The sequence below is a fragment of the Notamacropus eugenii genome, chromosome 5, assembly GCF_028372415.1.
Source record: "Notamacropus eugenii isolate mMacEug1 chromosome 5, mMacEug1.pri_v2, whole genome shotgun sequence".
Lineage (NCBI taxonomy): Eukaryota > Metazoa > Chordata > Mammalia > Diprotodontia > Macropodidae > Notamacropus > Notamacropus eugenii.
The window spans coordinates 118426644-118450562 of NC_092876.1; the positions used below are offsets into that span (position 1 = coordinate 118426644).

General features: G+C 39.7%; 1 protein-coding gene across 13 annotated transcripts in view; it reads left to right on the forward strand.

Moving 5' to 3' along the window:
- The window catches only part of DLG2 (discs large MAGUK scaffold protein 2), a 1590913-nt gene that overhangs the window by 1514007 nt on the left and 52987 nt on the right, over positions 1-23919 (forward strand). The gene's annotated exons all lie outside the window — the stretch shown is intronic.

A 23919-nucleotide genomic window follows, 5' to 3' on the forward strand; every position in this document is an offset into this window, starting at 1 on the left:
GAAGGGGTCCAAACAAGGCTATCTACTTATTAATATTTTAATATTTCCATTATGTTGAGCTAATTTGAGTACACAGAAAAGATAGAACTGATATAAAGTTTATGGCAGAATATATGAATGGAGAAATACATTTTGGCCTCCTGATTTAATACATGGAATGTTGTGACAGACACTGAAAATAGGTGTTTACCAAAAACCAAAAGAGCCATCTGAAAAATTGATACATACATACATGCACATATTCCACATGTATGTGTTTGTGTGTAGGTTTGGGTTAAGTGGAATAATTTTATAGCATTATCTGATGCACTTGTGAGGAAAAGGGCCCTATTTTAATCAATTAATTCTCAAACAGTTTTTGGATAGCTACTGACCATTGAAGGCCATGAGCTTGGCACTATGGGGATTGCAAGGTCTGACAATCTAGGAAAAGCAGTGTGACAGTATGGGGTGACACCTGGAGTTACAAGGACAAGGCCTGAGTTCAAATCCCAATGTGGATACCAGCTATCTGTGTAACTGCTGGTGAATCACTTAGCTCACTAAGCTTGACTTATTTATAAAGTGAGAATAATAGGACTTCCTTCACAGGGTTGTTGTGAAGGGTCAAATGGGATCTGGTATGTAAATCCCTCTAGAGATGGCAGCTAGTATTATTACATATATCCATGTAATAACCTAAGTATAGACCATACACTAATATGGGCTTCCTTTAGTTACATCATGTTGTTGTATTTGGTGAAGTCTGTGATAAAGACTACGTAGATATGTAGAGTAGTCAAAGGCCTTCATAATCTGCCTTTTCCCACCTTTCCAGTCTGCTTACCACTATCCAATGACACTAACCTCCTGGCTGTTCCTGGCATAAGATGCCACATCTTCAGACTCTAGGCATTCTCAGTGGTCATCCCTTAGACCTGAAATGTGTTCCTCTCCTTGACCTCCTGACTTCTCTGGCTTCCTTCAAGTCTCAGCTAAAATCCCATCCTCTATGAGAAGCTTTTCTCTATCTCCCCTAATTCCAGTGCCTTCTCTCTGTTGATTATTTCCAGTTTTCCCTGAAAATAGCTGATTTGTTTATAGCTGTTTTCGTCTTGTCCATCCTGTTAGGCTATAGGCTCTTTAGGATCAGATACTGTCTTTTACATCCCCAGCACTTAGAATGGGGCAATTAGGTGGCATAGTGGATAGAGCACTGGACATATAATCAGAAAGACTCATGTTCCTGAGTGCAAATCTGGCCTCACTAGCTGTGTGACCCTGGGCAAGTCACTTAACCCTGTTTGCCTCAGTTTCCTCATCTGTAAAATGAGCAGGAGAAAGAAATGACAAACCACTTCAATATCTTTACCAAGAAAATCTCAAATCTCAACAGTGACAGTAAACACTTAGCACAGTACCTGGGCACACAGTGGGTACTTAATACATGTTCATTGACCTGAGTAACTGGTATAGAATAATAATGATGTGCATTTATGTAAGACTTTACAATTCACCAAGTGCTAAGCTCACAACCTGCCCTACCCTGTGAAATTCAAGTATCACGACGTTGTAGATTTAGAGCTGGAAGGTACTTTAGAGGTCATATATAGCCCAGCCTCTTCATTCTCATAACCAGTAAAGAAATGCCTAAAACTCAGTGAGATTAAAAGACCTGACCACAGTCACATAGCTAGTAAGTGGCAAAGCTAGGATCTGAACCCCTGACTCCAAATTGAGAGATCTGTTTACTGTATCACAATGCCTCTTTATCATCATTTTACAACAAGTAAACTGAGGCTCAGATTCGCTAACCATCCATACAGCCTACTGTGATAAACACCAGAGATGAAAAGGTAAAAGTGAAATAGTACCTGCCTTCAGGAAGCATACATGCTAATCAGTCAGTCAATAAATATTAAGTGCATACTATGCATTAGAAAGACAGTTAGAAGGTACAGTGAATACAGCCCCAGGGCCTGGAGTCAGAAAGACCGGAGTTCAAAATTGACCTCAGACACTTACTAGCTATGTGACTCTGGACAAGTCACTTAACTCTGTTGACCTCAATTTTCTTGTCTGAAAAATGAGCTAGAGAAGAAAATGGCAAACCAATCCAACATCTTTGCTAAATAAAAACCCAACCGGGGTCACCAAGAGTTGGACACCACTGAACAACAATTTAAAAGGTGTCAGATACTGTCCTCAGAACTGAAGATATAAAGAGAGTTAAAAGATAGTCTGCTCTCATGGGTCTCCTAGATGAATGGGAGAGACAACATGAAAATAAATGTGTACAAACAAGATCTATATAGGACAACTGGAGACAAACAATAGAAGGAAAGTTCTGGCATTGAGGGGTATCAGGAAAGGCTTCTTATAGAAAATGCGATGTTAGCTTGGACTTGAAGGAAGCCAAGAGGCAGAACTGAGAAGGGAGAGAATTTCTGCCATGGAGGAGAGCCACTGAAGATGCCTGGAGTCTGGAGATAGCGTAGGACTCATTGCATGAAGTCTCATGCCAGGAAAAGCCAGGAGACAACCTGTTAATACAAGTCTGTACAGAAATCCTCCCATTCCCATTTTGAATAACTCTCATTTTTAGGAAGTTGGGGTTTCTTATTAACCTTCCATCAACTCTAAATCGTCCTCTTTGAGACATCTACCCATTTCTCCCAGGTCTGTCCCCTGGGCTCAAGCAAATCCAGAGCCACCAACTGATCATTCCTTCCTTGTTGGGATTAGCTGAAGTTTTGAGCCCCCATCAGAGCACTTATTTAAGGCTCAGTTTGAAATTGTCTTTGTGATATGTCAACCCCACCTTTCCATTTCTTGTAATACAGCTTTTAATGACATCATGTTGCTGGGAGATGGATAATTCAACTCAAAGACTGCATATTCAGATAATTTGGCTCAAAAAACTACCTTTCATCTAAGAAATACAGATATCTATATAAAAACTGAATTTTTTAGATTATTTAATAGTGCATTTATTTCATTATTTAAAATATTTGTTGAGTAACTTCGATGTCCATTGTGCTACTCTAGACATGGCAGAGGTAGAAAGGAGGTATCATAACTAATAAGGCAGGGTTTCCCCTCTTGATACACTCACTATTATTTGGGTAACTGCCTCAGTGCTCCCCTTCACTTTGTATGTGCAGACAGAGCTAAAATCTCATGGGAATAAATAATTCCCACTACTACGGACTCTATGTTCACCCAGGGCTGATGATAATATAATTACCCACCCAATTTCCTACATTGTTGTCCCATCTTGTCCATCAATCACCTATTCAGTCATTCTATCACTTTTGGCAACGGTTGAGAAATTACATCATTGACCAAGTCAGGCTGTTCTAGCCTATAGATGTAAATTATTATTTAATACCTTGTGTTGTTTTGTTTTCCTTTCATTTAAAAAAAATCTCTATAAGGCAAGAACTTCCTTCTTGATAGAATGTGAGAGTTATTGGAGAGATGTGAATATGGATCAACAATGGGCTCAAATAAATCAATACACACAAAATGCTTAGCATACTTAGAATCAGGAAGACCTGAGTCCAAACCTGACTTCAGGCACTAACTGTGTGACCCTGGGCAAGTCACTTACCCCTGTTTGTCTCGGTTTCCTCATCTGTAAAATGAGCTGAAGGAGGAAATGGCAAACTGCTCCAGTATCTTTGCCAAGAAAATCCCAAATGGGCTCACAAAGAGTTGAGCATGATGAAATGTATCAAACTGAGAGTAAAGAGAGCTGGGTCTGCTATCTAATAATAACTGAGATATGCATAACCCTTTAAAGTTTGCTAAGCATTTTGGGTATATTGATTTATTTGAGCCTCACAGTAACCATTTGAGGTAAATGCTACCCTTACAATCCTTCCCATTTTACAAATGCAAAGACTGAGGCTGAAAGAGGTTCAGTGAGTTGCCCACAGTCTCACAGATGGTCAAAATCAGTCACAGAATTTTTACCCAGGTCTTCCTTCCAGCACTTTATTCACTATGCCAAGCTGACTTATCAGCTCTATGTCCTTGGGCAAATCACATATCCTTACTGAGTTCTAATATGGATACAACCATCCTACTCTGCCTACCTCAACAAAGTTTGAGTGCCTTATGAGCTGACGTAATAGGCGCTTAGTTGTTGTTCAATTGTTTTCAGTTGTGTCTAACACTTTGTCACCCCCATTTGAGGTTTTCTTGGCAAAGACATTAGAGTAGTTGCCCTTTCTCCAGCTATTTTACAGATGAGGAAACCAAGGCAAACAGGGTTAAGTGGCTTGTCTAGGGTTACACGGCCAGATTTGACCTCAGAAGATGAGTCTTTCTGACTCCATGTCTGTGTCACCTAACTACCCCAATGAAGGTACTACAAAAACTCTAAAGCTCTGTATGTACTGCGCCATTATTAGAATTCCATTGAAAAGACGAGGTGTGGAAAATGGTCAGACCACATCAGCAGTTTGCTCAGTTCTGGGAACCATAGTTTAGGAAGGAAATTTATGAGCTGGAGAGAGTCCAAATAGGGGCAACCAGAATAGATGGATGAATGAATGAAAAAGCATTTATTAATCACTTACCATATACAAAGCACTATACTAAGTGTTTGGGATACAAAAAAAAAAAAGGTCAGCTAGTCCCTGCTCTCAAGGATCTCCCATTTTGATGAGAGAGACAACATACATACTAGGTTTCAGCTGAAAGTCAGATAGAAGGGCCCAGGGATCCTTAGGTTGCAGCAGAAACCAAGCTGTAATGCATCTTCTTTAATGTAGTGTCCATGCATCCAACCACAGCCATGTTTAATTAGTCCAGTGTTTAACCATTTGACAGTGCCATAGGCTTTGGTGGTGAAGACTTTTTTTCCTAGGTCTTGAGTAGCTCTAGGGCTAAGAGGGCAGGGGTTGCAGCTCCTCCTGAAACAGGTGAAAGGTTATGTCTCCACAGGAGTTGCTGTCCTGGATTTTGGCTGCAGAGGATGAGTTAGATGCACAGCTGGTGGTCTGGGGGATCGCTGCTGTTCCTGGGATCCATGCGCTTACTTGTTCCGTACTGACAGTTGGTGTTGAAGATGATAAATTCTTTCTCCACAGTGGTTGCTTCCCTGTATGACAGTTTCAGGGATGAGACTGAAGGCAAGACTTATGGTCTGGGTGACACTGCTATATTCTTGGGGCTCTTCGGATCAGAGAGTCCTGGGCTATCTCTACCAAGATCTGGTCAGGGATCAATCTGCCTGGCACAGGCTGTCTCCTATCTCTCCTTTAGAGTTCCTTTTTGTTTCAATTATAATCGCTTGCCTGCCCTGTGAAAGGAGACAATGGTGAAGGTGCCTGAGCTCTGCCTCATGAGAATCAGTTGAAAGATGGTTATCTTGGAGAAGAAAAGGCCCAGAGCAGATGTGATAGCTGTCTTTAAGGATTCAGAAGGCTGTCATATGGAAATGGGATTCAAATGTTTTAGTTTGGCCTCAGAGGACAAGATTAGTAGCAATAGCAATAAATTTTAGTGAGGGAAATATAAGTTGAATGTAAGGAAAAACTTCCTTCACAATAAGAAATATTCAGAAGTGGAATGATTTGCTTTAGGAAGTATGTGGATGCTCCCTTCCTGGAGATCTTCAAGCTAAGGCTAGAAAACCATTCTTCAGATGTATTGTTATAAGTGAGGATGATTTTTCAGGTATGGCTTGCACCAGATGGTTACTGAGGTCCTATCCAACTTGGAAATTCTGTGTGATTCTATAAAACATGTTTTGCATAAGATTATGCATCTTTTTGGCCAAGAACATTTCTGAGAAGAGCCTTGCATTATTCAGTTTCTTGACTCTGGAATGCCAGCAAAAAGCAAGTATCTGCAAGATAAGAAAAAAATAAACATGAAAAATGGGAAGAAACTCATAGACCCATAGATAGGCAGACCTGAAAATGACTCTAGATATCATTTCTTTCACCTTCCCAATTTTACAGAAGACGACAGTGAGGTCTAGCTTGGGTAAGAGGCCAGCCTTGGCTCATTCTTGGTTTGTCCCCATTTATCTAGTGACCTTACAGATCTTTTATTTTAAAAAGTGAGAAAGTGCTTTGTGAACACCAAAGGGCTATTATTTGTTATTATTATTTATTATTATTGTTCTCAGTTCAACCCAGGGGTATTTGAACCATTTATTAGGGGAAAAGGCAACTAGTGGTATAGTAGATAGAGTACTAGACTTGAGGTCAAGAAGATCTGAGCCACTTACCAGCCAAGTCACTTAGCTTCTCTCTTCCTTAGTTTCTTAAACTATAGAATGGGAATCCTTTTACATGATATGTATTTGTATAGAGGTAGGTGTTTTTACCTATCTCCCAGGGTTGCTGAGGGCATTAAATGAGATAATACTTACAAAGCACTTTGCAAATCTTAAAGTGATAAGTAAATGATAACTGTCATTTTTTAAATATATAATTTATTTTTCAGTTTTCAATATTCATTTCCACAAGAATTCGAATTCAAAATTTTCTCTCCAACTCTCCCCACTCTCCACCCCAAGACTAGCTGTCCTTATTATTAATATTATTAAATTCTACAAGATGGTAGGGAAAGGGAGCCTGTAGCTGGAATTCCTGAAAATTAAGGGGAGTAGAATGGGCCAAAAGGTATACCATGGTGGTAAACAGTTCAGAAATCCTCCAGATCAAATTTGAGATCAACTGACAAATTCTAGTCTACTGGTTGGGAACCACCTTATCTCACCTGAGTCATCCCTAAATTTTGATAAACCATTGACATTGGGATCAAGAAACCTCAGTCTCCCTAATGGCTTTGTTGTGTTATTAAGAGTCCAAGTTCTTTCATAAAGCTGTTATTTCAACTGAAGAAAGTAGAGGTGATTAGCTTCTATAAGTGAAGACTAGGAAGCTGTGTTCAAGCATTTGAAAGGATAGCTTGGGGAAAATGGCAGAGACTTATTCTGGTTGTTGTCCTTCATGTACAAGAACCAAAATGACAACATGGTCAAGATATGGTGTGTCCTGCTATGGCTGGTCTGACCAATACGAGCTGGGAATACTCTGCCAGAGGTTGGGCACAAATAGTCCATTGAACATTTGAAGTAAAGATGTCTCTAAATTTGCACATCTCACCCAAAGTTAGAATGAGGAATAACAGGTGGAAGTTACAGTCAGGTAGATATTAGCTTCATATAAGGAAAAACTTGTAATTAATTAGAATTGTCACAAAATGACAAAGGTTGCCTCAGGAGTTCTCCATCACTGGAGTCTTCAAGTGGAAGTTGTGTAGTAGTAGTAGTAGTAGTAATAGTAGTAGTAGTAGTAGTAATAGTAGTAGTAGTAGTAGTAGTAGTAGTAGTAGTAGTAGTAGTAGTAGTAGTAAACATTTATATAGCATTTATTATGTACCAAGCACTTTACAATATTATCTCTTTTGACTGACCATTTATCTATGATGTTGTAAATTGATGTTCAGTATACAAAAATTTTAAAAAGCTGTATTATGAGAATATGTGTAACTATGTTAAACATATATAAATTTTCATGATTAATATAGCTATAATAGCATAATATAGGATCACAGGCAATATTGCTACTCAAAAAAAGAGAATAAGAGACTATTGTTAGGTACTAAATCACATGCTTCCTTTTTCATTTTTATAATAGCTAATAAAATAGCTGGCATTTCTATAGTACTTGAAGGTTTACAAAGCACCTTGCGTAGGTTTTCTCATTAGATTTCCAAAACAACCCTGAGAGGTAGGTGCTATTACAATACCTACAGATACTATACCTATTTTGCGGGAGAAGAAAATTGAGAAAGACAGAGGTTAAGTGACTTGCCCAGGGTTTCATACTTAGGAAGTATTGGAAAAAGGAGTGTCCACCTAACTGCAGACCCAGTGTGTTTTGTCCACTGGACCATATAGCTGCCTCAGTATGCCTTTTGCATAACAAAAATATCCTTCAATTAATCAACAAACACTGTACTAAGTTCTGGGAATATAAAGAAAGAGTCAAAAGAGTCTTTGCCCTCAAGGAGCTTATACTCTAATGGAAGAGCCAACTTGTACCTAAATCAATACACACAGAGAAGACAGAAGCAAGGTTAAAGTGGAAGGTACTACCAGGGGTTGAGGGGACCAAGAAAGGACTCCTACAGAAGATGGCAATTGAGTTGAGTCTTAGAGAAAACTTGGCAGTCTGAGAGACAAAGGGGAAGGAGGAAAACATTTTAGGAACAAAGGGCAGCGAGTACAAAAGCAGAGATGGAAAATTGGGTGTCAGGTGTGAGGCACAGCAAGTAAGCCAAGATGGCTGGATCCTACAGCTTGGGGAAGGAAGTAGAGCATAAGAAGGCTGGACACATAGGAAGGGACCAGATTAGGAAACATATTAAATGACAAATGAAGGAATTTCTATTTTATTGGCAAGAAAAGGGAAGGACTGGCGTTTAATGAGTAGGGGTGGGACGTGATCAGGAAAATAAATTTGGCAGCAGCAAAAATGTCTCCTTGATGAAAATATGAAAATGAGATAGGCAGACTTTCACAAACATTTATCTACAAAATAGCATAGCTTTACATTTGACTGATAGGCACAAAGGCAAGATCCTGTTCTGTTTATAGTTTGTCAATTTTAAAAAACATTTACTTGGTAGAGAAAAATTCAGCTTCAAAGTTTCACCTCTAACAAACTGTCTTTCAGATGAATGTTAAGATCTTGCAAGATTCCTTGACAAATGCAAGTATAGAGAATTTTGTGCTCAGCAGCCCTCTGATGATTAATGTCAAGTGAGGCATAAAACAGAAAGTCGTTCGCTCATCAGTAGTGTTTGCTGCTGTCATGCCTAATATTTTTGCTGGATGTGCAAGAGCCAAATAAAAAGAGATTGAGTTCCTCTAGTTACTGTTCTTTGCATATGATATTGTATTTATTGAATCTTGAATATTGTAACCCTTCCCCCACCAAGAGAAACTGTGATTACTCAAAAGCAATCTCCCTAATGATTCAGATAGGAATAATTGAATGGATAAAAAAATGCCTCTTGTCCAGGCTTTGACACACAGTCAGATAGCCAAACCACTAAGTTAGTCCATTAGTACATATACTTAAGAAAGGCACTGTTGATGAACAGGGAATTGGGCCCAGTCAGTAAATTTTTATTAAACACCTACTATGTGCCAAACGCTGTCCTAAGTGCTAGAGATACAAAGAAAAGCAAACAGTATTTCCTGCTTTCACTGAGTTCATGGTCCAATGAATAACATGTTGGTTGTTGTCCTTTGTCTTCAAAGAGGACCAAAATGACATCACCATGATAAAGTGAAATTTCAGTGTGTCCGACTGTGGCTGATCAGACCAATACTAGCTCAGAATGCTCTACCACAGTCTGGGCACAGATAGTCCATGTGAATATTTGGGGTGGATATCCCAAATTTACACATCCTGTGTTTACTTTGTGCTATCTCAATTCTGCTTTGCTCAAAGAGCACAGCACCTTTTCTAATGTGGGCACGCTATGCTGAGCGGTCCTGTGCCAGTATCTCCCACGTTGCACAGTCAAATCCAAAGTTCTTGACAGAGACCTTGAGAGTGTCCTTGTATTGTTTCTTCTGACCACCATGTGATTGCCTGACCCATGCAAGTCCTCCATAAAATAGTCTTTTTGGCAAGTGTACATTTTGCATTCAAACAACATGGCCAGCCTGTCAGAGTTGCGCTCTCTGAAGCATAGTTTGAATACTTGGCAGTTCAGCTCAAGCAAGGATTTCAGTGTCTGGTTCCTTGTCCTGCCAGGTGATCCTCAGAATCTTTCTAAGACAGTTCAAATGGAAGCAATTCAGTTTCCTGGCATGGCGCTGAATAACATGTAAGCTTTATCTAAACAAACTATATACAGGATAGATGGGAAATAATCAAATCAGATTGCATTTAGGAAATTGAGTAGTGCTTCTATGGTTCCCAAGCTGCTTCCCTAGCATAGTGACCTGTCTTTTTAACTCAGATATACTAGTGGTGATGTTACACAGTTAAAATGTCTTAGGATGCCATAACCACTAAGGAATCAGAATTTTTAGTGACCAAAGAGTTGATATGATGAGTGAGGTTACAGATAGATCCCAATATATTCTCAAGGATGACCTGTAAGGAATGGCATCCAGGCAGCATCAGATCAGAAGAGGAGGTAGGCAGGTCATGAAATGACAGTGAGGGGACAAAGAGGAAAATCTGAATGCTTCACTGGTATCTATGATATGTGAAAAAGATGTAGAGGAAGACTTCCTACACACTGAATAGGCCTTCTGTGTAGGATCTATGGAAAAACACAGAAGAGAATTAAATAGGAGAATATGTGGAATGAAATTTGCATTGATCAATCAACATGATTTATTAAGCTCCTCCTGTGTACCAGGAACTTAACTGTTTGCTAGGAATATAAATATAAGGAAGAAAAAAGGAGAGGAAAACAAGAAAATAAAGGAAAGAAAAAAGAAGAAAACAATTACTTCTCTTAAGGAGTTTACAGGATATGGAGAAAAAATCCATGTTGATGAAATTACAGATCCAATAAGTATTAAAGTATTATGTTTGCATGTTTCTATTTTCAACTGATGCCAAAGAGATCTCATACGAACTTTACCAGCACTGTTTTATTTAATACTATTTTATTTTATTTCATTTATAGCAATTAATACACTGATATTAAGATCAAACAACAATTATTTATTATATCCAGCTGGCCCTTGTAACCTCAGAACTGGAAGAGCTGCTAACCTCCTGTTAGCACATCAGTATAATGGGTCTGTCACATTAACTGAATGTCAGCTTACTAGGCAAGAAGGGTATGATCCTGAAGAACTAAAATATGGGACAGGAGGGAACAAATCCAGAAGAAAGAGAGAAGCAAGACAGTCAGCAGTAAGCTTTACAAAAGTGTGTATGTATCTATATCGTGGAGAGGGAGAGGAGTTGCTGAGTGGAGATAACAACTAAGGAGATGGAACCCAAGTGGCATACCATGTGGGGGAAGAGGAGAAATGGGACCAGCATGTATGCTCCTAGCCTGAGCCCCTCTTTACAAACCTAAGGACCCATTTCTCATAGGAGGCAGTATGTTTGTCAGTTAACAAGATGAGTCAACACACAGGTACAGATTCATTTTTTTATCTGACTTCAAAGCACCCAAACCGGTCTGATCATATCCAACCCCCAGTTCTTTGAGCTGAAACACAGAACTGGCCAAATGCAAGCCTACTTCAGAAATGCAGCCACAAGTAGAATTGTAAACAGAAGCAAAGTAAGTTAATTTTCTAATTGTTCTTCCTTGTTGTAAATCCCAGCCAGAACTTATATTTTTATATAACTATTACATACCTTCAAATCGACCAGTGTTATCCAAACCAACCCAAGTTAGCCCATTTTTAAGGCTATCGGATGACTTTCTAAAGTACTGTCTTAAGGTCTTCACTCTTTTTCCTTCCCTAGGGCTACAGAGGACCTTGACTTTAGCACCTACCAATTTAGAGCAGGGCTAAGTGTGGGGGTGAAGGAAGAGATTGACATGTCATTTTTTCCCACTGTCAATGGCACCACTCCCTCATATGTAGCTGAGTGGGGTTTATGGTACCAGCTGCTGCCCCACATATAAATGAAAATAAACCTTCAGTGCCCTCCTTGGTACACATGTGCCAAGCCACTAAACCCTGTCTTATAGGATCACTACTGGTCTATTATTTCTTAAAAAACCAACTCTCAGGAGGTGTTAGATATGTTACAAGCCCTCAGACATCCCTAGACATATGCTTCCCCATCTGCATGTAAAATATATTGATGAAACTGGTTCAGATGACCTCGAAATTTCCTTCCAGTTTTACTACTCTGTAGAAAGACAGTGTTGTTTAGTGAAAAGAACACTGGAGCTGGACTCAGGAGAGACTATTCTTTCTAACTATATCACCCCAAGCAAATTACTTCAGTTTGGCACCTAAGCAAGTTCTCATGTGCCTAGAAGTGCCATGTGCTATATAAATATGCATGATCATTTTATATAAGTTCCTTTTCACCTCTCATAGTCTGTTCTAATAGTCTATATCCTAACATTCTGTGATTTAAGAGCCCTTTCAACTCCAACAATCTATGTTTTATGCTCTAAGATCCCTATCGGCTTTCACCTTTTATAATCTAGAAAGAGATGATGCGATAGAGTGGAAGTAGCACATGATTTGGACTCAAGAGAGGCCTGGGTTTTTGCTTGTTTGTTTACTGTAAACTGTGTGATCCTGGGTAAATCATGTCACTTTTATGAGCCTTGATGTTCCCATCTGTAAAATGGAGATGACACCCATCCACCTATCTCATAGTGTTTTTCTGAGCAGATGCTTTCTTGCTTTGAAGTGCTATATAAATATGAGTAATTATCACAGTAATTCTCTTTTCTTGTGTTCTGTGTAAGGACCCTTCCAGTCCTAACATATGATGTCCTAATGTTCTTTTGTTTTAAGGTCACCTCCAACTTCACCATTCTATGATGTGTTTGTTCACCTTTTTAAGGATGATGTTGTTTTAAGGAGAGGTTGGTTATTACTCAGGCAAAATAGAATAATTGATTCATAAAGCATTTAATGTACACACTAATTTAGTGTGACATTAGCATGGCTAACATTATCAGTTCAAGCAGTTATTGTGGGTCCACAGTAATATTAAGAGTTGATGAATAATTTATAACTCTATAAATAGATGCAGCCTTTTCTGCAAGGAATGGTAAGCCTTTTGGTGGAGTTTTCTCCTGACAGTTATTTCAGGGTATTAAAGAGGAGCACAAATTCTGGCCCAAATCCAGTTTTACTTTTGTATGTGCATGAGAAATGTTCTTGTTGCCTGTCAGATATTCTTTGAGTCATCTCTAATGATACCAATAGGTGGGAATTTTTACTCCAGTGGGCCTGCACTATGCCTTACATCTTCAAAGCATTACCTGCCAAGGATTTCTGATCATCTTGAAGCTAAAACAGCTACCATGAATGCTAGAAGTACCAAAGAAACAAGAAGGAAATAGTATAATCTGCTTTTCCTCTGAACCACAGTAATTATAGGCAGTCTCTTGGGAAGTAAAAATAGCATCTCTTGCTTGTTTTCAACCATTTATTGTGTTTCTATGTGGGTTGGAAACCCATTTTATGATAGATCATGTTGCATTTGAAAAGGACTTTAAATGCAACTTAGACTCCTAATAGTCACAAACATATCCAATTGCTTTGTCTTTCCTTAAAAAGAGGAAATAGGTTCAGTCTAATGTCAGATTCATACAGGGAGGACTAGAGCTGCTTTGGAGTTGAGTAAGAGGTGAGGACGGTTTAGATTTGGGACACAGGACATTAGAGATGAAATCCAATCCCTTCATTTTGCAGATGAGGAAACTATCTGAATGCTAAATTAACATGTCCAACATCATACAAGAAGTTGAGGGAAGATCTTAGAACTCATATCTTACTGATTCCTAGAACTTTAGAAGACAACAGGATTTAAAACTGTATCTTACATCTTGAAACTTAGAGTTATCTATTCACAGACCCCCTCATTTTTAAAATGAGGAAATAGAAAGTCAGAATGGTGAAAATAGCTGGTTTAAGGCTGCACAGTTAATAAGCTTCAGAGAGAGTCACAGGAACTCAGGCCCCATTTCTGCTATACTATACTATCCCCAAGCTCCAGAATCTTATAAACACAAGCCATTATTATTATGTTATCCCAGTCAGGGGATGGATATTAAACCCTGAGCTCCAGTCCTCTCCTGGTCTTCATTCTCCTATCAAAACTTAACAGGTCCTATGGACTACTCTTTAAGGACCTTCTAGGGGACTAGAAAAAAAAGTTTGATAAACTAATCAAATCCAGGGTCTTAGTGACTAAGTTTACAATGACCTTTCCCAGGTATCTTTTGCAGTTTAACAGCTGGCATCAGTGCTTTAACCAATATGAAGTTTCTGGAAGAAGAATAACCAAAACTTATGACATCTGGACTAAAGTGTCATCTTTGCTACTAAGTTAGCTAATGACCTTGGGCAAGCCCTTCATTTCTCTAGCCCTCTGTTTCCTCGTCTGTAAAACAGGACTAATACTGCCCACTCTACCTACCCAACTGGATTATTTTAAGGATCAGTATGGAAACAAAGTAATTCACCCATGCTTCTGTACCTTGTTAGTAGCAGTCCAATGGTTGGTACTCATATCCTCTGACTCTTAGCCAGGAGCCCCCCTCCACTACACTACCTGGTCCTCTTAGAATCATAGAATTTAAAGCAAGAAGAGACCTTAACAAATAACTATTAACTCCAATATATCCTATGCATTTGAAAGCAGTATGTAACTATAAAACTATACAAGTATAAGGGATTATTAAATCAATATGATTATCGAATGAGTAATTATTCTCAAAAATTTTATGCAGATTGGTTCCTTATACAGTCAGATAAATTTAGCTAGGTGGCACAGAGTACATGTAGAGCATTGGGCTGTGTGGATCTGGACAACCTCTCTCAAGCTCAATTTGCTCATCTGTAAAATAAGAGTTGGACTACATGATGTCAAAGTCCTCTCTAGTACTAAATCTATGATTTTTGGTCCTTTGATTACAGACCTAAGGAAGATCACAGTACAGAGAGAGAACAGAGGAGACAGACATTAACACTCATTCCCCATCTCAAAGAACACATAATAAGCCCCTTCCTAAGCGAAAAGGGGGAGAATTCATTTCATTCGATATTGTAAAGTATAGAGCTGCAAGGATGCTTAAAGATTTAGAAGCACAAGTAGCTCTTATTTTACAAAGGAGGAAACTAAGGCTGGGAGAAAGAAAAAGAGATCTATTCAAGGTCACACAGCAAGTAGGTAATAGTGCTGGGATTTGAACCCAGATCCACAGTCTCCAAAGCCATCAGACTTTCCACCATAGCACAATGAATCCTATGAATTGAACAGTTTATGACACAAAACCCATTCTACCCAAGTGCCCTTTCAGGGGAGAGCTGTACTTGATCATAACACCAGTCTCAGCTTTATTTCCTTCTCTTCCACAATAAAATCCAAAAGTTCAGCAGAGGTGATTAGCAGAGAATAATGGGAAGTGTCAAATGTGAACCTGTGTAGGATTACATGCTGGGTGATTTATCAGGCAGAAAAGAGGAAGACAAATCAAGCCCTATGCATCCACCTACCAGGAGAAGGTGTAGGAGGTGGCACGAAGGCGGTGAAGGTGTTGCCACAGATATCTTTGTGAGTGTGGAATCACAGGATGGCAGAGCTGGAAGCAACCTTAGGCATCAACTGGCAGGATGGGGTAGTGGGGAAAGGGCTGGGTTTAAAGCCCATAGTGTCCCACTTCTGCAAAGAAAGAGGGAAAGGGAATGTTCTCAATAAACACTATTTTTAAAAAAGGCATTTATTAAGCTCCTACCATGTACCAGGCACTTGCTATGTTCTGGGAATACAAAAAGAGGAAGAAGATAGTCCTCAAATAACTGCCCCTCAAGGAGCTTATAATCTACTGAGGGAAAAATCAAGCAAATAAATATATAAAAACAGAAGTTATATACAAGAAAAGTAGTAAGTAATTAACAGAGGGAAGGCATTCAAATGAAGAGAGCTTGCAAAAGGCTTCCGCAGAGGTTCCCAAACTTATTTGATCTACTGTCCCCTTTTAAAAAAAAATACTCAGTGACCCCCTGGAAATCTTTCTTTAACCCTTTAATGTTTTTTTAAAAAAAAAATTGTGTCATTTAAGAATATGTAAAATATTTTTAAATGACATCTTAGGTTTAATAATTGGGGTTTTTAATGCATTGAAATTTTAATGATGCTATTGTGTCATGTAACCATATAGTATCTTATTTTGTAAACAAGTCATTATACACACATCTTCCTACTGATGCATGCTGGGCAACATTCTCACCTGCCAACACTTACTTGTTAAGATCTGTTGGTGTACTTCACCACTGATCGGTTATAACTTGCATTTTTGTATGTTTATTTGGAAAATAATGTAATCACTACAACTTTAACTCTGTTACACAACAGATGTAATATGTTTCAAAATTTCCAAAATTTCAAAATTGTATTTTTTCTTCTTTCCTTATGCTTCCACCACCCCCTTATTTTTTATTCAATGCCCCCCAATTGCACCTGACACTACTACCACTGCCCTGGATCATTTCAGTGCCTTCCTGGGGGCCATATCACCCACTTTGGGAACCTTGGATGGGATTTTAGTTGGGACTTAAGGGAAGCCAGGGAAACCAGGAGGGATAGATGAGGAGGGAGAGCACTCCAGGCATGGAGAACAGCTAGAGAAAATGCCCAGAGCTGAGAGATGCAGTGTCTTGTTTATGGAACATCCAGGAGGCCAGCGTAAGAGTACATCTCCAGGATTAAGGTCTAACAAGACTGGAAAGGTAGGAGGGGATTCGATTATGAAGGACTTTGAATGCCAAAGAGAGGATTTTTCATTTGATGTAGAAATGATAGGAAGTCATTAAAGTTTATTGAGGAATGGGATGATATAGTCAGACCCCTGCTTTAGGAAAATAACTTTGGTAACTGAACGAAGGATGGAGAGGAGAGGGGAGAGACTTGAGGCAGACAGACCCACAAGCATTCTATTGCCATAGTCCAAGCATGAAGAGATGAAGGCCTGCACTAGAGTGGTAGTAGTGTCAGAGAAAAGAAGGGGGAGTATTTGAGAAATGTTGCAAAAGTGAACTCAATAGGCCTTGGCAACAGATTGGATACTGAGGGTGACATATAGTGAGGAGTTGAGGAAGGGACCTAGGTTAGAAGTTAAGGGACTAAGAGAATGGTGTTGCCTCAATAGCAATAGGGAAATTGGTGAGAGGTGTAGGGGTGGGAAACAAGGGTTTAGGGGGAAGGATGAGTTCCATTTTGGACATATTGAGTTAAAGACATCTACTGAACATCCAGTTTCAGTGTCTGAAAGGCAGTTGATAGATGTAAGGCTGGAGATCAGTAAAGAGGTTGGGACAGGATACATAGATTTGAGATCATCAGCATAGAAATTACAATTAAATCATGGTAAACTGGGAGCTGATGACATCACCAAGTGAAGTAGTCTAAAGCAGGGCTACTTAAACTTTTTCCACTCTCAATCCCTTCAGAATTTCTAAAATGGTGAGTCGCAACCTGGAATCACAAGTAGAAAAGGTTTAAGAAGCCCTGGTCTAAAGGAAGGAATGAGGAGGGCCCAGGATGGAACCTTGGGGACACCTGTGGTTAGAGGGCATGATTTGGATGAGGATCCAATAAAAGGAGAGGTCACATAGGTAGGAGAAGAACCAGAAGAGGAGCAAAGCAACAACATTAAAAAAAAAAATGAAACATCCCATGTGCAATTGTGATGGCCAAGTTACCCTCAGCTCATTGATCAAGGCCAGGGAGTTGGAATACTCCTTGACCCCATCCTTGCCACTTACAGCTTCTCTCTCTACCTCCATCACTCAATGATCTTTCCTCTTTTGAGGTTTCTATAATCATATCTACCACCAAGTCAAAATCCTAGTAGCTGTTGTATGTAGACCCTCACCCATTCTCAAGTCATTCTTCTTCCTTCATCAATGGATTCAGTACCCACCACCTCCTGAGAGCCCATTCTACTTGTAGATGACTCTTACACTTAAACTTTCCTTTAGGTCACACAAATTTGCCTCTTGGCACCTTGTAGAGCATTGCTCCTGCTCCTACTCCTGCCCTCAGTGGCCAAACGAAACAAGACTAATCCCTTCTTCATACGCTATCCCTTCAAATACTTGAAGGCAGCTGATGTGCTCTACCTTGAGTCTTCTCAAGGCTAAACAGGCCTAGTTCTTTCAGCTGGACCCAAATATCATAACTCAAGCCTCTTCATCACCCTGATGGTCACTCTCCAGCTTATCAGAGTTCTTCTGAACCTTGTGTCCATAACTATCCAGAGTACTCTAGATGTCATCTGACTAGGGCAGATACAGAGGGGTTGTCATTTACTGCCATTTTAGTAGCCCTGTCAAGAAAGAGAAATGAGGTTAGTTTGACATGTCCAAATATTGATAAAAACTATGATGGCTCTTGATTATTCTGCTTCCTTCTCTAGGTGTTTCACAAACTCTCTCTTTAATGATCCATTCTAGAATTTCCCAGTTCTGTTCTCTTCCCTTTTTGGAAAATTGGGGCATATGTGCCCTTCCCCAGGCCTGAGGTAACTTTCCCATTCTCCATGATCTTTCATTATCACTTATAGTGACTCAATAATCACATCCGCTGGACCTCTCAGTACAAGATGTAGCATATCTGGGTTAAGTGACTTGAGTAGTAGTTGAATATACAAGGACAATCTAGGTTCTCTCTTACTATCTCCTGACTTAGCTTGAATATCATCTCCCTGATAAACATTTTGGTTCTATTTCCACTGTGAGTCATTCCTCCTAAAAAAGAGAAGAAAAATAAAAATCCCTATGCTTTTCCTGTGTTATCTGTTATCTTTGTCCTATCCACCCGAAGCCATGGTTTTTTCCTTTTTTTTCCTTAATCCTCCTCTTCTCCTTAGTTTTTGTTAGGAAACTAATCAAAACCCTTTTTGTTGTCCTTGGGCCTTCTTTCTTCTTGTTGTCATTTTTTCAGTCATGTCAGACTCTTGGTGACCCCATTTGGGGTTTTCTTGGCAAAATACTGAAGTAGTTTGCTATTCTCTTCTCCAGCTCATCTTATAGATGAGGAAACTGAGGCAAAACAGGCTTAAGTGCCTTGCCCAAGGTCACACAGCTAGTGTCGGAGGTCAGATTTAAACTCAGGAAGATGAGTCTTTCTGACTTCAGGCCCAGCACTCTATCCACTAAACCACCTAGCTGCCCTGGTTTGCTCTCTAGTCTCAGCTCATTCTGAGTTTTAGCACTCCTAACAGACATTAGTTTGATAGGATGGTGCCAGACTCTTAGAGTCATCTTTTGTTTCCTGCTTCTGTATATATCCTTTTCTCCAGTCTCTGCATACGCACACGCACGCACGCACACACGCACGCACGCACTCATATGCACATGCATGCACATGCACACCCCTGCATAGCCTGGCTTTATGACACCACTTCTCTTGCCACCATTTGGCTCCTGTAAATGTCCCGGCAGATATGCAGGCTCAGTCTTTTGAGATTTGATTTAGCAGTTTCCTGTAGCTCAGGCACCGTGGGAGAAACCCCCAGGGAATGTCCCACACCTTGCACAAGGCACCGCCTACTCCTTCCTCCACCTCCATACTCTGCAGTGCCCATTCTTCCTGTGGTACCGATAGGCAGAGGGTGAGGTAACAGAAAGAATTACGACAATAACAATAAGTCAGAAACTCCAAAGCTGAGAATTCTGTTTGTGCAATGAACTCAGGAAGTGTAAGAGCTCTCGCTTCCATGGTTCAAGGTTCGCAGGGAACCTTACATGGCAATAGGAATGAATTTAGAGTCAAAGGACCCGAATCCCATCTCTGCCATTTACAAATAAATAACTCTGACCTTGGGCGAGTCATTTCACTTGAGTAAAATAATGGAGCTGAATTAGATGGCCTCTATGTTCTCCTTACTGCAGCCTATGAGGTGGCTGCCATTATCATCTCTGTTTCACAGACTAGGAAACAAGGCTCAAAGTGAGTTGTCTAGGGTGATAGTGTATGAGCATCTAAAGTAGGACTTGAACCTAGGGCTTCCTGACTCAGAGTCCAGTGATTTATCTACTACATCATATTCTGGTTCTCCTCACCATCACTCCTGCCCTCATCCCAGTCTTTTTTGCCAGATTCCCTAGATATCACTATCCCAGAGAGTCCTAGCAAACTGGCTACCAGTCTTCCCTATTTGTTATTTTCTCCTCATTTACCTGTAAAAAGTAAATAGTAACTGTTTCTCTTGGCCAACAACCCTGAGGGTCTTCCTTTTCCAGTTTGATTTTTTTTTTTTATTAAAGGGGCCATCCTTTGACTGACTTCTTAAAGAGATCTATTCACTGAATGAGCCTTACCTCACTCAAAGTGAGAACCTGAAAAGGCCTTAGCCTAAAAGGGTCAAAGTCTTCCTGAGCCATCTCCAGTCATCCTGATGAATGCCTGGTCACTGGACCCAGATGACTCTGAAGGAGAAAGTGAGGCTGGTGACTTTGCACAGCTACTCCCTTACTCAAATCCATATCAACTGCAAGTCATGTCATCATTTCCCTGATGTCATGGTACTCTTCAAGAACAAAGGACAAACACAAAAAATATATTATCCTTTTAAAGTAAATGAATTTTTGCATAGAATACTTTAACATGTTTGTATTAATTAATCTGGAAAAGGTTTAGTCATCTCTTCTTGGGAATTAACATTAGAATCATAGAATTTAGAACTGAAAGGATCTTTAAAGATCATTTAATTTAAATTCTTCATTCCACAGGTAAGGAAAATGGGGCCCAGAGAGGTTAAGCAACTTATCCAAGATCACAGAGCTAGCAAATGGCAGAGCCAGGATTTGAATTTGGGTGTTTTGACTCCAAATCAAGCTCTTTATTAAATCAACTTGAGGCAGCAAGATCTGGTCCACATACAGCCCCTAAGAGTAGACTGACACATGGTAGATGCAGATTCTATTTGAATTAACTGCAATCTGAGGCAAGCTGCTTCCCACTCTGTGCCTCAATCTCTCCAGCTATAATACAGAAATTGTTTCTTGCCTTTTCCCCCATTTGCCTCCTAGGCAGTTGCCAATAACTTGTTCTTACCTCTAGGACCAAATACAAACTTTTTTGTTTAGTATTTCAAGCTTTTCACATCCTGGATCCAAATGACTTTTCTAGGTTTGTCATGTATTGCTCCCCTTCATTCACTCTGCCACCCTGCCTGATTGACCTATCTCTGTAACTTTGTACATGCTGACTCCAGTCCTGGAATGCACCCCTTCTTCCTTATCACTCCTTCTTAGACTTCGCAACTTTCTTCAAAACACAGCCCCAGTGTCACCTCCTGTGACATTTTTCATGAGTTGCCAGGCCAAAATTTCACAGTATTTATTTAGTGCGTACATTGAGTAGAAGAGAATGTCTATGATGTGATGGGTAGAGAGGTGCCCTTGGTGTCAGAAAGACAAGTTTAAGTTCTGCCTTAGACACAAACCAGATCCAGGAGACCCTATGTAAGTCATCAAACCTCCCCATGACCAGGGAACTCTCTAAGACTGCCAGTTATAGAACAAGTACAGCTTGGTCGAGAGGGTTCATCAATGAAATCACATGGTGACACATCACCTGTGACTCAGTTTATTTTTTTAATTGTTTATAATTTTTTAATTTAGTTTATAACTTTTTCATTAAGCAGAAAGCTACTTCTTAGGGACAGCATGACCCCACTCTCTAGGCAAGGCAATTTGTTTCCTTCAGGAAGTCACTGGGCATTTAATTTTTTCCACCATCTGAGTTTAGGCCCTCTGTTACCTGTTGCCAGGACTCTTGTCCAATCCCCTGACAAATAATCCCTTAATGTCTTCCACATAGGTAACACCATCTTTAGTGGCCTAGGCACCAAACCCTAGTCCACAAATAAGAAAGGTATTGCAAAAGGAGAATCACTATTAAATGCCTCGAAAAAATGTCTAGATGACTGTGTACTTAGCCTACTTATTGCTATTAGGTGGAAGGTGTAGGTTGGGGGAGGAGTAAGGAATGAAGTGTTTACTTGTTCCTAGTGAGAGCCTATAATGCAAACTGCTTCTGCCCATTTAAAGACTTCTGGGAAATACGGACTATACTGATGCAGAATACAAACTCTACCTGTGGCCATGACAGATTTAAATTAGAAACACTCATTAGTGTAAATTAGAATCAGTACAATATCAAAAGGCTGAAATAAAGATGTTTGCTGAAACCCCATTTGCATTTCGTGTTTTGACAACTCTGTGAAGACTTACAACTATTTCACCCTCACTTGTTGAAAATCTGAATCTTTAGATTTCCAATGCAAATGAATATTTCTTCTTAATGGATGCAAAAGAAAGCAGTCTCTCTCTCAGACCTAGGAATTGCTGAGCTATAATAAGCTTTTACTGGGGAATTAATAATGCCTGGGTGGGTTTTGGGTCAGTAGATTTAACAGACAGGACAGATCTTATTACTTTCTACACTAAAAAGTTCCCTTATCTGACCCTAAGTGACAACTGAAATTCAGTTTATAGTTTTTTCAGCAACCTAAAAGCTGCTGCTTGGAAACAGCATGACCCCCATTCCCCAGGCAGGACAATTTCCTTCCTTAATGAAGTCATTGGGTACTCAATGTTTCCACCCTCTGAGTTCAGGCCCTTTCTCACCTGTTTTGAGACTCTTGTCTAGATTCCTGATTAGGTTCCCAGACTTTCATATCTCCCTTCTGTAATTCACACTGTGGCTGCCCTAACCTCTCTCATGCATAGGTCTATTCACATCACTCCCCTGTGCAAAAATGTTAAGGGACTCCCAGTTGCTTAATGAGAAAAATACTGACTTACGTATATGTCACACTTTGAGACTGGCCAAGTGCTTGTCTCACAAAAAATAAGACAAGTATTATTCTCTCTGTTTCTAACAGATGAGGGAATATAGAGAAGAGGAAGAGACGTATGGTGACCAGCGATAGCAAACAGCAAAGCCATGGCTTAGATTCAGGTCATGAAAATGACCGCCTGGCATTCAAGGCCCTATGCAATTTGGTGCCAACCTACCTTTCTGACTACTGTGCACAATTCCCCTAAACACATTACATGGTACAGCTCAATTTCTTGGGATTCCCCATTATCAGCTTGGGATCCCCTATATCTAGAATGGTCTCTCCTGTGGAAATTCTATCCTTCTTTCAAGGAAAAGTCATGTGCCACTGCTTCCATGAAGCCTTCTAGTCTCCCTCCCTGCTCCAAGTAACCTCTCCCTGTATTGCTCAGATGGCTCTAATTGGACTTTTCTTGTAGGTGGCACAGTGAATAGAGCTTGGGACATGGATCCAAGAAAACCTTTTATCTCTTTTACTAGAAACAGTAGTGTTAGGTTTTATAGCCTTTGGGGCATTGTTCCAAAATGCTCTACACTTCAGTTGAATCAGTTCACAACTCCAACAGTGCATTAATGTCTCAGTTTCCCCACATTCCCTCTAACACTTGTCATTTTCCTTTTCTGTCCCATTAGCTATTCTAATTTGAATTGTTTTAATTTGCATTTCTTCAATCAATAGTGATTTAAAGCATTTTTTTCATATGGTTATAGATAGCTTTAATTACTTCATCTAAAAAATGATTGTTCATATCTTGATCATTTATCAATTGGGGAATAGCTAATATTTTTACAAATTTGACTCAGTTCTCTATATATTTGAGAAATTAAGCCTTTATCAAAGAAATTTGCTTCAAAAATTTTTTCAGTTATGTTTATTATCCATATTTTCCTCCATTTCTCCCCCACTCTGTTTATTTAGTTCTCTCTCTCCTTTCACCCTGTCCCTCCTCAAAAGTATTTTGCTTGTGACTGCTGCCTCTCCCAATCTACCCTCCCTTCTCTCACACCCTTCCCCTCCTACTTTCCCGTAGGGTAAGATAGATGTCTATGACCAATTGAATGTGTGGTTATTACTTCTTTGAGCCAGTTCTGATGAGAGTAAGGTTTACTTACTCCCCCCTCTTCCCCTCTACTCTAAAAGCTTTTTCTTGCCTTTTCTATTGGAGATAATTTACCACATTCTATTTCTCCCTTTCCCTTTCTCCCAGTGCATTCCTCCTTCTCACCTCTAATTTAATTTTTTTTAGATATCATCCTTTCATATTCAACTCATACCTATGCTGTCTATATATACTCCTGCTAACTACCCTAATAATGAGAAAGTTCTTATAAGTTTCAAGAATCATATCCCCATGTAGGAATGTAGACAGTT